Source organism: Sminthopsis crassicaudata, chromosome 5 (assembly GCF_048593235.1).
Source record: "Sminthopsis crassicaudata isolate SCR6 chromosome 5, ASM4859323v1, whole genome shotgun sequence".
Lineage (NCBI taxonomy): Eukaryota > Metazoa > Chordata > Mammalia > Dasyuromorphia > Dasyuridae > Sminthopsis > Sminthopsis crassicaudata.
In genome coordinates, this window is record NC_133621.1 from 144,936,359 (window position 1) to 144,951,965 (window position 15,607).

The following is a 15,607-nucleotide window of genomic DNA, read 5'->3' on the forward strand; positions in this document are numbered from 1 at the left end:
ATATATATATATATAAAATAAAAAAAAATAAAATATAAAAAAAAAAAATGTGAAATTTGAACTAGATTATTCTTAAAATTCCCTCTTCTTTAATATCACCAGATCTTTGACTTTATGATCCACGTTTGAAATTCCTGGTTGAGATGATCTGAGTTGAAAATGTCACAGCACACTGATTCATTTTAATAGCTTATTTAGCTGCTTGGAGAACTATCTAGTGTGGAAGCTATCTGCAGTCGTTATAAGTGAATGGTTCTACCCAATGACTTAATGCGCCTTTTCATATAGGAGAAGGAAAAACAATGGATAGGTTTCTTTCCAATATTAATGGAAAGGAAACAACAAAGTTGAATGAATTTAGAATCAGGAGGCTTGAACTCTATTCCCAGTTTGGCTGTTGGCTCACAGGTTGTCACTTTTCTTCTCTTGAATTATGAGTTATTCTGTATCTGTGAAGGCAGCCTCTACAACAGAAGTTTTTTCATACCAGTAACTTAATAGATTCAGACTACAGTGCTTCCCTCCAAAAAAAAAAAAAAAAATGAAATGAATAGTGGTGGTATTTTGTTATCTGACTCTGAGTGACCTCATTTGCGATTTTCTTGGATTGAAATGGGTTGGCATTTTCTTCTCCAGCTCATTTTACAGACAAGAAAACTGAGGCAAACAAGGGTAAGTCCCTGGGTCACACAAATCTAAATTCATATTTGAACTCAGGTCCTCCTGACTCCATAACCTATTCATAGTATTTCCCCTATAGTAGTGGCAACTCTCTATTAATTCTAATATTCCCAGACTGATCATCAAGAAAATGAATTAACCACACCAAGTAGGAGACTATGAAGTTTCCTCACCCAAACTCTCCCATGATCACTGTCTGTTGCATCTCTAAATTCTGCTTACCGAATCTCTACTTTAATATTTCCAGTGACCTCATAAGGTAGGGGCTCTTTGTTTAGGGCTCTACTTCTCTATATGTGTGATATGGGCCAGTAAGAAGAAAGAAGAGATGAGAAGTTACTGTGATTTTGGAATTCTTTAACAAAGCTGTTTCTCAGATATTTACTGACTTCAGTTGACTGAAGCTACTGTTTGCATTAGGGCACAGGCAGTTGTTTGCTAATTACTAATTAATCATTATGAACACCTGGGCAAGCTATCACCAGATAAAGTACACTATTAAAAAATGTCACTCAGGGGTCCATGGGTCAGCAAATAATCATAGCAAATAGGCAGTTAGCCATAAATATAGTCATGAGAGATAAAAGAGAGTTTCAATTTCAGCCAGTATAGAGGATATGTTTTATTGACCAGCAAAGACTTCCATGGATATATTTCCTGTTAGAAGCAATAAACAGTTATGGGTACACAAAATGCTAATTGGTCTACCTACTAGAGAAGATAATTTGGTTGAAGAAATATTTTTCTATTTCTTTCAATTTATCAGGGAAGAAGATATGTTCCCTGGAAGATCAAAAACAGTTATCTAGGGGAACTAAATAAAGAAGAAAAAGATATCTTCCATTGACATAGATTGCAAAATATCCATTGGAATTGCATAAATATCGATCTTCCTACATACAATGAGTACAGAGGAATCAGCTTTTCTCTTGCACCACAGATGGGGATTCAGAGATTCCTTAAGATTCATAGGGTTATTAGCCTCAAAAAAAGGAAACATATTGGAGTGGCAGGCAACTTGTTTGCCATGGGAAATCAGACCAGATAATTTTTGAACTGTGATGTCCATCATTTCTAATCAATCAACAAGCATTTTTACAGAGCTGTCATTCATCTGAAGAGACATATGAATTAAAACCAAGGAAGCAGATAAGGTTATCCAGAGAGAGAAGGGAAGAGTCCAGGGTAGAAGTATGGAAAGGCAGATAGATGATAATTCAGGAGAGGAGACTAAGAAGGAACGACTCTCCTTTAGGTAACAGAACCATGACATAACTATGCCAAAAGAGCTTTAGAGGGAAGTGGGTATCTAGCAAAAGATGGTAGTCAACAATGCTAAAGCCTACACAGAGGTCAAGAATCATGAGAACTTTAAACAAAAAAAGAAAGATGAGGACTGAGAAAATACCATTAGATTTGACAACTTGAAAGTGGTTAGTCACCTTGGAGAGAGTTTCAGTAGATGACAAGACTGAAAACTACCCTACTAAAGGGAGAATGAGAGAAGAGAAAGCTAAAGCAATGAATGCAGAAAGCTTTTTCCAGGCCTTGGGCTAAAAAAGGGAGGAAAGAGAAAGAATAACACCCTTAAGGGATTTAGGGTCTAGCACTTCTGAAGATAACAAAAAAGGAACTGGTAAATAGAATTAAGATTTAGAAAGTGGCTCAAGCTGCTAGCGAAAACAGAAGTTTAAGAGGTCAAAGGCACTTGTAATGGGGTTGGTATTATCAAGGACAGCTTTATTAAGATATCTTTGAAAAAAAAAAAGAAGGGAATAGGGATGATGGTAAGGGTTTAAGAGATAAAAAGGGAGGAAAAAGAGGCATTATGTTCCTGAGACATATATCTAAGCTATGATTGATAGCTGCCCCAAATTGAAGATCACTGCTTAGTAAAGGTCATAACATCACTGGATTGATAACTATCAGGAACCTAATTTTTATAGATGAATAAGCTGAGCTCCAAAGAAGTGATTTGCTAAGATCCTAAAGGTAGCACTAAATTTGGGGATATTTTTATTATGATACATACCATATTGCAAAATGTTGTCAGAAAGAATGTGGAAAACCTCCCTAGAGATTTTAAGGAAATGGGTATAAAATTGAAGATCTAAGGGGTATGAATGAAGTATCAGTCATTATTGTTGATTGAAGCTCAGTATTTTAGAAAATATGAAAAGATGAACATTTGATTAATAATATAATGGCAGAAAATGAGATTCCACTTTTGGTATAAGAAATAAAACGAATGAGTTTTTGGCCAGGGCTAGAATACAACAAAAGTGGATTAAGAAAAAACAAACAAACAAACAATCATTTGCCTGATGATTGGCTGATCTGATCAAGAAGATTGCCAGAGAAATTTGATAGAGCAGATATAGATATTTCCACTCAGAAAATTTTAAACTGAAAGAACAGAGGATTAGAGAGAAGGGATAGTATAGATTAAACTTAATTCAATCAATCACCATTCATCAATTAAAAATTAATTAATTTAAAGGTCTACAATGCTCCTGGAAATTTTCTAAGCTCTGTATATACAGAAACATAAATGAAAATGTTCCTATTCCCAAGGAGCTTAATTATTAAGTTAAGTAAAGACAAAAAAAAAAAAAAAAGACATAGAATATGCACAGCTTTATAGCCTTTGAGCATAGTTTCAAATAGCTCACCAGAATTGTTGGATCATTTCTCAACTTCACCAACAATACATTAGTGTTCCAGTTTTCCCACATCCCCTCCAACATTTATCATTATCTTTTCCTGTCACTTTAACCAATCTAAGAAGTGTGAAGTGATAGCTCAGTGGTGTCTTAATTTGCATTTTCCTTATCAATAGTGATTAAGAGCATTTTTTTTCATGTGGCTAGAAATGACTTTACTGACAACTATGATAGAACTAATTGTCATGTAAATAATGGTAAACAGGAAGCAATGTTTTGGATTTGGGTTTTTTTGAGTTTATGATTATGGGATCATACCTTTAGAGCTGGAAGGGACCATATAGACTATTAAGTCCAATCTCCCTTCTGAGAATGAGAAAACTGCAGAAAGTCCAAGTGAATTTCCCAGGACCATGTAAATAACAAATGTCTGAGGCAGGATTTGAACTTGTCTTTCTGAATTCAAATTTGCTCTCTTATAGATCCTAAGCTTAAGAAGAGTAATTTAAAGAATTCATAGCCAGGGAAAATACAATGCCATGTTTGAAGCTTCTAAAAGAGAAGGTGACTGAAAATAAAAGGGAAGTTCTCAAACATGAAATTTTAAAAATGGAATTACAAATGATTCTCTTGAGCAAAAAAAAAAAAAGGGGAAGTGTTTAATAAGATTGATGTGATTGTTAAGGAAGAAGCTCAGAAATGGATTTTCAAAGGAAATGTATAAAAGATGGAAGGGAGGATAGACAACTAAAAACAAATACCAAAAGGATGACATGAACAATAAAGAAAGCTAAAGACCAAAATGAGATGATGTTTACACTAAATGCTAAGGACAACAAAAATGGGAATTTGTGGTATCAAAGAACTGGAAACAAAGTAAGTGCATATAAAGGAGGGAAATATCTAAATAAATTATAAAAATTAATATAATAGGTTGTACCACAAGAAACAATGACTAAGAGAACTTCAGAAAAACATGGAATTAACCAATACAGAGTGAAATACTTAGCATCAATATGTGTATATGAAATCAGTGACACCTACATGTAAACAAAATCACAAAAAAATAGTATAAAGTGAAATTGGGCCCTGAAAGAAGAATGCTCAAGTAGGCAGACCCTAGAAGTAGCAACTTGGGGACAAATGTGCTATAACTTGATATAAGGTAGACTTCAAAGTAAGGGTTGGAGATAATGATCTCTGTGGAAAGTAAGCACAACTCCCAAAATATAGATGTCAGCATCCTGAGGCAAAGCCCCATTTTTCATTCATTATTTATGGTTCTGTCTACAATATATATGAAAAGTGGTCACCCAAGTATTTTTTAAAAATTTTCTTAGAGTTATCTTATGATAGATAACCCATTATTTCCAGAGCTAGGTTATTCTACTTTTTATATCTAATTACCAGAATTTTTTTTTTGTTTATATAAAACTCAAATCTGCCTCTTTGCAATTTCTGTCAACTGAATTTGATAAAATCTCTTATGATCATGTAAAAATGAAACAAATGAAAATATACTTAGGTTTATTAAAATCATCTTAAATAACTAGAAATAAATAATTAAGAGATCAACCTCAAAGAAAATCTCTAGTAGAAGGCAGCAGGGATCTCTCCTAGGCCAAGTTCTATCATTTTTATTAATAACATGGATGACTGTGTATTAAAGGCACACTTATCAAATTTGTAGATAATAATAATTAAGAATATCTAATATAATAAATTATAGAAGAAGGATTCACAAAAAGCCCAATATGATTGCCCAACAGTTAAATAAGAATGATAAAGATTCAGTTGCAGCTTCTATTAGTTTGAATTTAAGAAGGACCTTCATTAATGAATAAGCTAACTTTGAAGAATAAGAATGATATCTCTTGCACATAGGTAACTTTTTTATATTTATTTTCTTTATTATTATTCTGTATATACCTTTGTTGCTTCCTCCATTAGAATATAATTTTGCAAATAGGGATTGTTTCTTTTCTTACATATTTATATCCAGTACCTAGCATAGTGCTGGTACTTTGTAAATGCTTAACAAATGTTTGTGAATTGATAGTATCTGGAAGAAGCTTAAATTTATGTATCTGATAAATGCTATGTATGTTTTTCAAAAATATAGTATTTCATTTTTTGGCTTAGGGAGATCAGAGGGAGAAAAACTTCTATAGAAAGTTAAAATCAAGCTTGTGGCACAAGGAAATTGAATATTGAAAAAATGATTATTCATTCTCATTCAACCAAGTAATTGAAAAACCATGGAGTGGGGTATTCCAGATTATTAAAATCAAGTGACTTCATAAAAGGAGTGGAAATATGGGAGGAGTGGAAGTAGGAAGGTAATGGTTGAAGGTTGAAATTATTAATAAAAATGAAGTTTGAAATTAGCTTGAGATTTAGCTTGCACCCTCACCTTCTCACACTAGTTCAAATCCTACTCATTGTCCCTCTTTTATCTTAGCATCCTTCAAATGAACCTTCCCTGAGCTTTTCTAATAGAAAAGTGAGCTCTAGAGAACAAGATGTAGAAATCAAATCCTGTAACTACCACTTTCTACTTGTGGAAGTCAGCATGATAAGGCTAGAGTGTCTAACTTAGAGTTAGGAAGACCTGGATTTAAGTCCCTCTTCAAATATCTACTAATTGTATGATGCGTGTTTTGACACTAGGAAATAATTACCTTTAGCTTCCTCATTTATGAAATGATGGAGCTGAAGTTGATGATTTCTTAGGTCCCTTTCAGCTCAAACTATCATATGGAACAAGACATTGAGCCCCAGTTCTTCATTTGTAAAATGAGGGGATTAGAACAGAAGACTTTGAAGATCTTTTCCAATTCTACAACAAAGAACCCGTAATGCTCCTCTGATCACCTGTAGTTCCTTTTTCTACCTCTTATGACATTTGTCATATAAGTTTTTATATTGGAATTATTTATACAGATACATTCCTCTCCTGCTAGAATACAAACTTCTTGAGGGCAGACATTCAATTTTTGAATCCATTATACCACCTAAGATAGTGCCTTGCCTAGGAAGAAAATAAATAATAATATAACTCTCAGAATATTTCGAGAACATGTAATTTGTGGGATAGATTATTGACTGACTTTGTATATGGGCAAGTGTACAATGATTATTTGTTGAATAAAGAAAGAATGAGTGAACTACAATGAAATACTTTTAAAAAGGTATAGAAGAAAGAGTATATAATAAAACACTTCATCAAAAGTTTGTATAAGATAAAGTTGAATGAACAATTTAGAGTCAGAGCTCAAAATAGAGACCCTTAGATATAAAAAAGTTTGTACTTCATTGATAGACACTTAAAACTATGAGCATGGAAATGATGTGATCAAAGTGATGCTTTAAGAAAACTGATCTCAAAATAACATGTCAGATGCACTGATGGAACTTTCAAGAAACTGAAAAGAGACAGTGATATTATTGTTTAAAAGAGTCAATATATAGGTCATTTCTATTGGAAATATAAAGTAGATGACAGATATTTCAGATTGCAAATGATACTTTAAGGCACACTAACTAGTACAGAACAATAGTTGATGGTGAGAATTCACATGTACAGTTAAGTGCTCTAATAAATACTCTGAATTTGCAAACAAATACACATACATATCTCATATATACAATATACACACACACATAAAACACACTCTCACACACACATACATAAAAGCAAAATCATCATCTTCCTTACCATTATTATAAGTAATACAGTAAAGGGTATTCCAAAAGTCTTAGTGTCATTTTAAGCTTATTAAAGTTTATTCACAGCCCTTTGGATAGTGGCAAGAAACTGAAAACTGAGTGGATGTCCATCAGTTGGAGAATAGCTGAATAAATTTGGCATATGAATGTTACAGAATATTATTGTTCTGGAAGAAATAATCAGCAGGATGATTTTTAGAGAGGCCTGGAGGGACTTACATGAACTGATGCTAAGTGAAGTAAATAGAACCAACCAAGAGAACATTGTACACAGCAACAACAAGATTATATGATGATCAGTTTTGATGGATATGGCTCTTTTCAACAGCAAGGTGATTCAGGTCAGTTCCACTGGTCTTATGATGAATAGAGTCATCTGCACCTAGAGAGAGGACTATAGGAATTGAATGTGGATCACAACATGGTATTTTTACCTTTTTTAAATTGTTGTTTGCTTGCATTTTGTTTTCTAATTTTCTTTCCTTTTTGATCTTATTTTTCCTATATAGCATGATAAATGTGGATATATATATATATATATATGAAATGTACATGTTTAACATATTAGATTACTTATTGCCTAGGTGAGGAGATGTGAGGAAGGGAAGGAAAAAAATTGGAATACAAGGTTTTGCAAAGGGTAAATGGTGACAATTATCTATGCATATGTTTTGAAAATAAAAAGCATTAATAAAAAATAAAGTTTATCAGTTGTATCCTCTGTCATTTTAAGCTTATTAAAGTTTATTTTTACTGGAGGGACCAGTTGTATCCATTTACACACACAGTTTTAGACATGACATTTTCAGTATCTTTGTTATCAATATTTCTTCTAAATGATTTTCAACTGAAAGAAAATGAGCAACTTTATAGGTAATAATGTGTTAAATGTTAAATGATTACATATGCTTAAGCATTTTATGTGTTTGTTGTAAACAAGAGGAAATCATGCTACAAGAATTTCTACTGAGCTATTTGTGTGTGTGTGTGTGTGTGTGTGTGTGTGTGTGTGTGTGTGTGTGTGTGTATAAAACAGTCTTTTCCCCTTGGAGCAACATTAGAATTCATTAAATGTTTATGAAACTATGTGAATAATGTACTTATTTAGTAAAACAAAATTTTACTTTTGCATATAATATCTAATTCTACTTAATTTATTTTTCTATTTTTATAGCCTTTCAAATTTTCAGAATTTGTAGCCTGCTTGTCATAATAATAATATACTTTTTTCTATTCTTACTGATAAAATGTCTGAGAAATGAACAGATTTTAGAACTAAAATGGAATAGCTCATCTATTCATCCAGTGGTGAACTTTAAGCTAGTGAATTCAGTGATGTAAATGTTTCAATCACAATGCATGAGATGGAAAAAGAATATTCTTTATCTGATTCTCCTGATAATGAGTCAGTGAAGTTCCTTCCACAGCTGACAATCTAAAAGGTAATGAGAAATGTGATTCTCATTGGAACCAAATTAGCAACAAAAGAAATGAAGAGTTACATTGCTTCACAGGTAAAGATGGTTATTCTCAGCAATGGGATATCTCTCAAGCAGTTGGAGGAAATTTGCAAGAGCTAAACATTATTATGCTTTGATTTGGCCTTATTACATATTCTATAGCCCATGTCACTGAGAAAAGTCCAACTTTTTTTTCTACTTTACTTACTGAGCAAGTATTTATAAACATTCAGAAATGTACAAATGCTGAACACCAATGAGTAACAGATAGTACTAACTGGTTGATTATATTAGATAAATTAGAAAATTTCATTGGCCTTATGGTCTTACTGTGACATAATCAATGGAAGAAACCTAGACACAAAAAAGGACAATGAATAGTTTCCTAAGGGTTCTCTTTTGTTCAACAAAACTATGCTAAACAACTAATTCCTAGATAAAATAAATACACCTTCCCTTTGTCCTGAAAACTGAAAGGAAATCAAATCTATCTCAACCTTTTGTCTAGCATCTTTACAACAGACTCCTCTTAGTAAAAATTGTCAGAAGGCACTTATTTCTTGTATGTGTATGCACACACGTATATTTATATGTGTATGCATGTGTGTATTCCTATGTATATATGTATATGTGTAAATATACATATACACATACACACACTGGTCAATAAGCAATTGCTGCCTTGCAAGGCACATTGTAAATTCATTTAACATACATTAAACAAGACACAAATTTGATCTCAAATTTTGGCTATCAGGAGACACTAAAAACATCTATTTGTTCAGTTCCCTTTCTTGGGAAAAGACAATATTATTTTTAAAAATGTATTTGTTTTTAATACACAAATGCTTTATGATCATGATTGGAGAGAAAAAGCAAAGAAAAAGAGAAAAACCAATGGAGAGAAAAACAGAAAAAAGGAAGTGAACATCACATGTTTTGATTTACATTCAATCTCCATCGTTCTTTTTTTCTGGATGTAGAGGGCATTTTTTATCCAAAGTCTATTAGGATTGTTTTGGATCACTGAAGCACTGAGAAGAATCAAGTCTTTCATAGTTGATTATCACACATTCTTGCTATTATTATTTACAATGTATTCCTGATTCTACTTGTTTCATTCAGCATTAGTTCATGTAAATCTTTCCAGGCCCTTCAAAAATCTACCCGTTCATCATTTTTATACAACAATAATATTCCATTATCTTCATACAACACAACTTAATCAGCCATTCCCCAATTTGACATTTACTCATTTTCCAATTCTTTGCTATTACTAAAAGAGCTGCTACAAATATTTTGTACAGATGGGTCCATGGGAAAAGACAATATTCAAGATAATAATACCAGTGTACCTAGAAATGAAGTACTGAAGTTAATGAAATCATTGTTTAACAGAGGCTATAATTTAACCTGTGGCAATGATTTGTTATCCTTTGATCTCTCCTTGAGACTTGCAAAGGAAAGAAGCAGCTTAATTGGAGTCATTCCTCAGGACCCTAGATAACTTTCAAAAGTAATGAAAACATCTTGGCAAGAACATAAAATTCAGATATCAAAACTGACAGCACTTCATCCAATGCAAGAAAGCCAAGTCTGGAACTACTATGTAATATCCTCTATTCAGATATTCAAAGTCCAGCAAACACACACACACACACACACACACACACACACACACAATCCAAAACAAAAATCAGATACCATCATATTTTACATCAAAAATAAGAAGGAATAGATGTTCTTGACCAAAGAGCAAGGTGTTATTCAGTGAAAACAGTAAACAACAGATTACATATACATTTTCCACAATGCTCTAGATACAGATTTTATCAACAATAAATCAATAACTTTTAAATATTTATATTTTTATAAAAGCTTTTTAAAAAATTCTAATTTAAGCATTAACCACAGAGAATACATCTAAAAGGAGAATAAGGAACTTAATGGAGATTGTGGCAAATTTTAAGTTATAGCAACTTTGCTTGTAGATACAGATGTTCCTACAGCCTCAGATCAACTCCTCTGTAACACTACAAATTGTCAGAACAGTATCACAGATGTATGATTCATTTCTAAAAAATATTTTTGTAACGAATATTTGACTCAAAAGTGTGGGAAAATGCAGTTCCAAAATAAGTGATTACAAAAAATATCTATTTGATGACATATCAATCTTGAAAATATACTTTAAAAATTATTACAAGTAGACTAATTTTTTGCTTTCAAATAAACATTTTCATTCTACTATTCCTATTTCCTTTGTCCTATGAATAAGAAAAAAATGGAATGTGTTATTTGACCCAGCTTATTCCTTTGAAGTATGCTTAAATTCTTGTCCATATAGTGCTACAACTTAAAACTACACTGATTAGGATTATCTATGTAAATAACTCATAATTTCCAACCCCCTCTATATACATATATGTTTTGAGCCTTACAATAATAGTATCTCCCTTAAAGGGTTGTTCTGAGGATCAAGTGAGATAATCTATGAAAGCAATCTGTAACATTTAAATTTTTAGGACCAGTGCTATTGTTGTTGGTTGTTGTTATTATCTGGGCTAATGTTAAAGACTTCCCAAACCATATATGGCTGGAAAATTTAATACATAACACATTAATTTTTATTTTTTTTGAGCTGGCACTTTTATGAAATGTTTATTTAACAGGTCAACCTTGCCCCCTGCCCCCAACCCCAAACTGGAGTTTCTTCTTGTTTCCATACTGTGTGTGGGTAATGACAAAAACAGCTGCTGACAAAGCTGAACAGAACAAACTATTTCAAGAGTATGGCTAACAATGGCTTTAGTTATTGGTTTTTTTCTTTCTAAAGGCAAAATATAAATATATATTATACATATATATGTATATGTATATATATATATGTATATGTATATGTATATATATATATATATATATATATATATATATATATATATATATATACTCTACAGATCACAACAATGGTTTAGACACACTAAATAAGTTCAAGTGAGATCTGACAACAGGCACACCCAGGAAGCACAAAGTTGAGTTGAGCTGCTTCTGGGGCCCTCATTGCCCCATCTTCTGGCCACTGGTTGAGTCTTGAGGGAGAAACTTGCCTAGTGCCAAGGAAAGGGACAGGAAGAACTGCAGTGTCATGTTGGAAGGGTGATGCACAGAAAGCAGCAGGTCGGAAAGTGGTACCCGTTAGACATTGCTCAGGGCAGCCACCCCAGGGAGGACTTTGCCCTCCAGCAGCTCTAGACTGGCACCACCCCCAGTGCTCACATGGCTGACTTTGTCCTCAGTGTTCCATTTGGCACAACAAGTGGCAGTATCCCCACCACCTATGATAGTGATACAGCCCCTCTTGGTGGCCTCCACCAGGTTGTTCATGAGCTCTTTGGTTCCTCAAGCAAAGGCTTCCCACTCAAATACTCCAACAGGTCCATTCCACACAATCTGTTTGGCCCGGGCCACAGCTTCCGCGTACTTCTTGCTGCTCTCGGGACCACAGTCCAAATCCATCCATCTAGCAGGGATGCCAGAGGCCAATGTGGCTTGGCCAGTCTTGGCATTCTCATCGAACTTATCCGCTGTGACGAAGTCAACAGGCAAAGTGATCTTGACACCATTCTTCTCAGCCTTGGCCATCAGGTCTTTGACAATCTTAGCCCCCTCTTCATCAAAAAGAGAAGTTCCAATCTCCATGTTGTTAAGCACCTTGAGGAAGGTGAAACCCATTCCACCACCAATGATCATCTCATTGACTTTGTCTAGCATGTTGTTGATCAACTGGATTTTATCGGCAACTTTAGCTCCGCCCAATATGTCCAGGAAGGGCCTCTCTGGGCTCTCCAAGGCCTTGGCAAAATAAGTCAGCTTCTTTTTCATAAGGAAACCACATGCCTTCTGGGGCAAATTCACTCCCACCATGGAACTGTGGGCACGGTGAGCAGTACCAAAAGCATCATTGACATAGACATCCCCCAACTTGGAGAGAGATGCTTGGAAGGCTTCTACTTTAGCTGGATCAGCTTTGATCTTGTTCCCAGATGCATCTTTGCCTTTTCCTTCTTCTTCAACATGGAAGCGAAGATTCTCCAGCAAAATGATAGAACCATTAGGTGGGTTAGCATAGGCTTTCTCCACTTCTGGACCCACACAATCCTTCAGGAACAGAACATCTTTGCCCAGCAAGGATTTAAGCTCTGCAGCCACGGGTTCCAAAGAGTATTTGTCAGTCATAGGGATACCATCAGGTCGGCCTAAGTGGCTCATCAGAACAATGGACGTGGCTCCATTATCCAAACAGTAAAAGATGGTAGGAAGAGCAGCCTTGATTCTCTGGTTGTTGGTTATCTCCTTGTTTTTCATGGGAACATTAAAATCTACCCTTCAGGTCCACCTTGTCCAAGGTCAGTTTGCTGGAGAGAGACATGCTGGCGGCGAGGAGGTGGTGGGGTGGCTGCGACTGGAGCTCGGACTGCCTGAGCTAGGGACTGCTGCACACCGGGGTCAGCGCCTACTGCCTAATTTTTATTTTAAAGATCACAAGCCAATGCAAAAATATTTATTTTTTCTCCTTCTTAATACTTTTACCTTTAGCAAAAAATTAGTGTAGAAGCACAGATTTTTCTGAGAATAGCATGATTTCTTTGGTTGGTTGGTAAATTATAAATTTGTTTTAAAAGAATCAATAAAAATATTTTTCTCCAATAACATATTTAGAATATCAAAAATGATCATTGACAGAACTTAAGGAAGTAAATTTATTATGTGGCTCTTCTTGAAATGTTCTACATTAATTTTAAAGAAAATTTTTAACAATAGTTTTTAGTAATGGTGTTAATGAAGTATTTCCAGATTTTAAAGGAAGAATTTAGAAAAAAAACTTCATAAAAATTTTAATTCATCACATATACATTTGAAGTTAGAAAGAATGTTAATGATAATATGTGATGCCCAGGAAGATTAAGGGACTTCACCAAAGTTATATAGGTAGTATCAGAAGCAGAATTTGACCTTAAGTGTTCTGTCTTGAGAGTTACAGCTCCCCCTTTTTTCAACTTTCATTAATAAGCATGCAAGTAGGATAAAAGTATTGATTGAAAATGATACCGAGTTTGAACTGGTACACTGCATTAGTGATGAAGAAATAACAAGTTAAATCATATATTTGAATGTTTCTGACAAGCCAAAAGACTGATTAAAAAATCAACTTAAGACAATTGCAAGGAAGGTGATGAAAGTTGCTTAAACTTTTGAATTAGTAATTATTCTTATTTTCTTTCCCTTTTTGTTTAGCATTTTATTTTTTCCCAGTTACATTTTTTAAAAATTTAACATTTAAAAAAACTTTTAGTTCTAAATTATTTTCCTCCCTTCCTTCTCACCCCTCCTTATTGAGAAGAGAAGCAATTCAGTGTAAGTTATACATGTAGAGTAATGCAAAACATTTCCATAATAGTCATGTTGTGAAAAAATAGACCACAAGTGAGGAGGATAAAAAGCCCTCAAGAAAAATAAAGTTAAAAATGATGCTTCAATCTGTATTCAGAAATCATCAGGTCTTTCTCTGGGGATGGATGGCATTTTTCATCACGAATTCTTCAGAGCTATCTTAGATCATTGTATTACTGAAAATAGCTAAATCATTCACAGCTGATCATCTTGCAATTTTGCAGTTATTTTATGCACAATACATTTCACTTTGCATCAGCTCATGTAAGTCTTTCCAGATTTTTCTGAGAGCATGCTACTCATCATTTCTCATAACAATAGTTAAATCAGTAATTATTCTTGAGGAAAGACTATCTGTTAAGCCAAGGTAGGCAAGCTTAACTTGTATGAAAATAGCACAGGACAAAAAGCATTATCAAGGAATTATTTAAAAAAAATAAGCTCCAGATATGTATTTAGTCTTTTCATATTTAATGGGAGTTAAATCTACAGACAATATATTAATTTATATTCATACTTACTCTGATTATATATGGTGGGTTAATGAGCTTTGTGTCAAGAGGAGGTTAAATTCACCAAATATTTTTGCAAGACAGAAAATTATGACATATATTAAAGCTGTATATCCCAAAAGAATTCAACCACTGAACACATTTAGAATCAACACAAAATGTCAACCCATAAATGCTTATCCTGGAGAGTTGAAGATATAAAACATATTATAAAACATGATGTGAATCAGATTAAGAATTTATTATTTTGTCATTGAAGGAATGCCTTATACCTCTATAGATTATGTTTTTTCTGCAACTTAGTAGGGAGGAGTTGACTGGGGCTCTGAAAGATTAATTAATTTTCCTACAATCATATAATTAATAAGTGGTAAAAGCAGTATATTTGAACAGAGGTCTTCCTGCCATCAGGTTCACCATTCTACCCTCTTTACCATTTTGCCTATGTCAAAAGTAGATTAATAAATTTTTGAAGTAAAATTGTGTCTGTATCAAAAAAATGGGAAAAAGCAAATTAACACATGTTTAAAATTTCATACTTATATATGCATATTGACATTTCATATATAATATTTAATGGAAAAATATCAGTAACATTAACACTTTTATCTGAGATCTAACATACAGTGTCAAGATTCTATGAGAAATAATTTGATAGCTGTCTTTTTGAAGAGATTTCAAATGTTTAAAGGATTTAATGTTCAAAAGCTTAAATATTTAGTTATTCAGAAAAACAAAATATATAGAATTCCAAAATTCTGAACCATTCCAGGAAACTGAAGTGTTTAGGTTAGTTAAATATTTGTCAGTGAAACTGAAGCCATCATTCAAAAGAAAGCAGGATAAGCTAACTGCCTAGCAAACATATTTTTAAAATAAATACTTAAATTATGCAGCATGCTATTTACCCAGATCAACTTTTTAAAAAATCCAACCTCAATTTTATGAGCATCTTGACATGATCATTACTGCCCTTACTTCCCTTATGACACAAAGAACAAATTATAGATATAGATAAAAAAACAGTAGTTCTCAATTATGTTAAGGTGAGTTAAACAGTAATTTCCCTTTGACCTACAATAAAATATCATGGTTTTCCATCCCTACAACA

The 15,607-nt window shown here is 33.4% G+C and overlaps 1 protein-coding gene and 1 pseudogene across 1 annotated transcript in view; both read right to left on the bottom strand.

The window, feature by feature from the left end:
- Positions 1–15,607, bottom strand: part of LHFPL3 (LHFPL tetraspan subfamily member 3) — a 715,308-nt gene that overhangs the window by 534,200 nt on the left and 165,501 nt on the right.
- Positions 11,176–12,977, bottom strand: LOC141543338 (phosphoglycerate kinase 1-like; annotated as a pseudogene).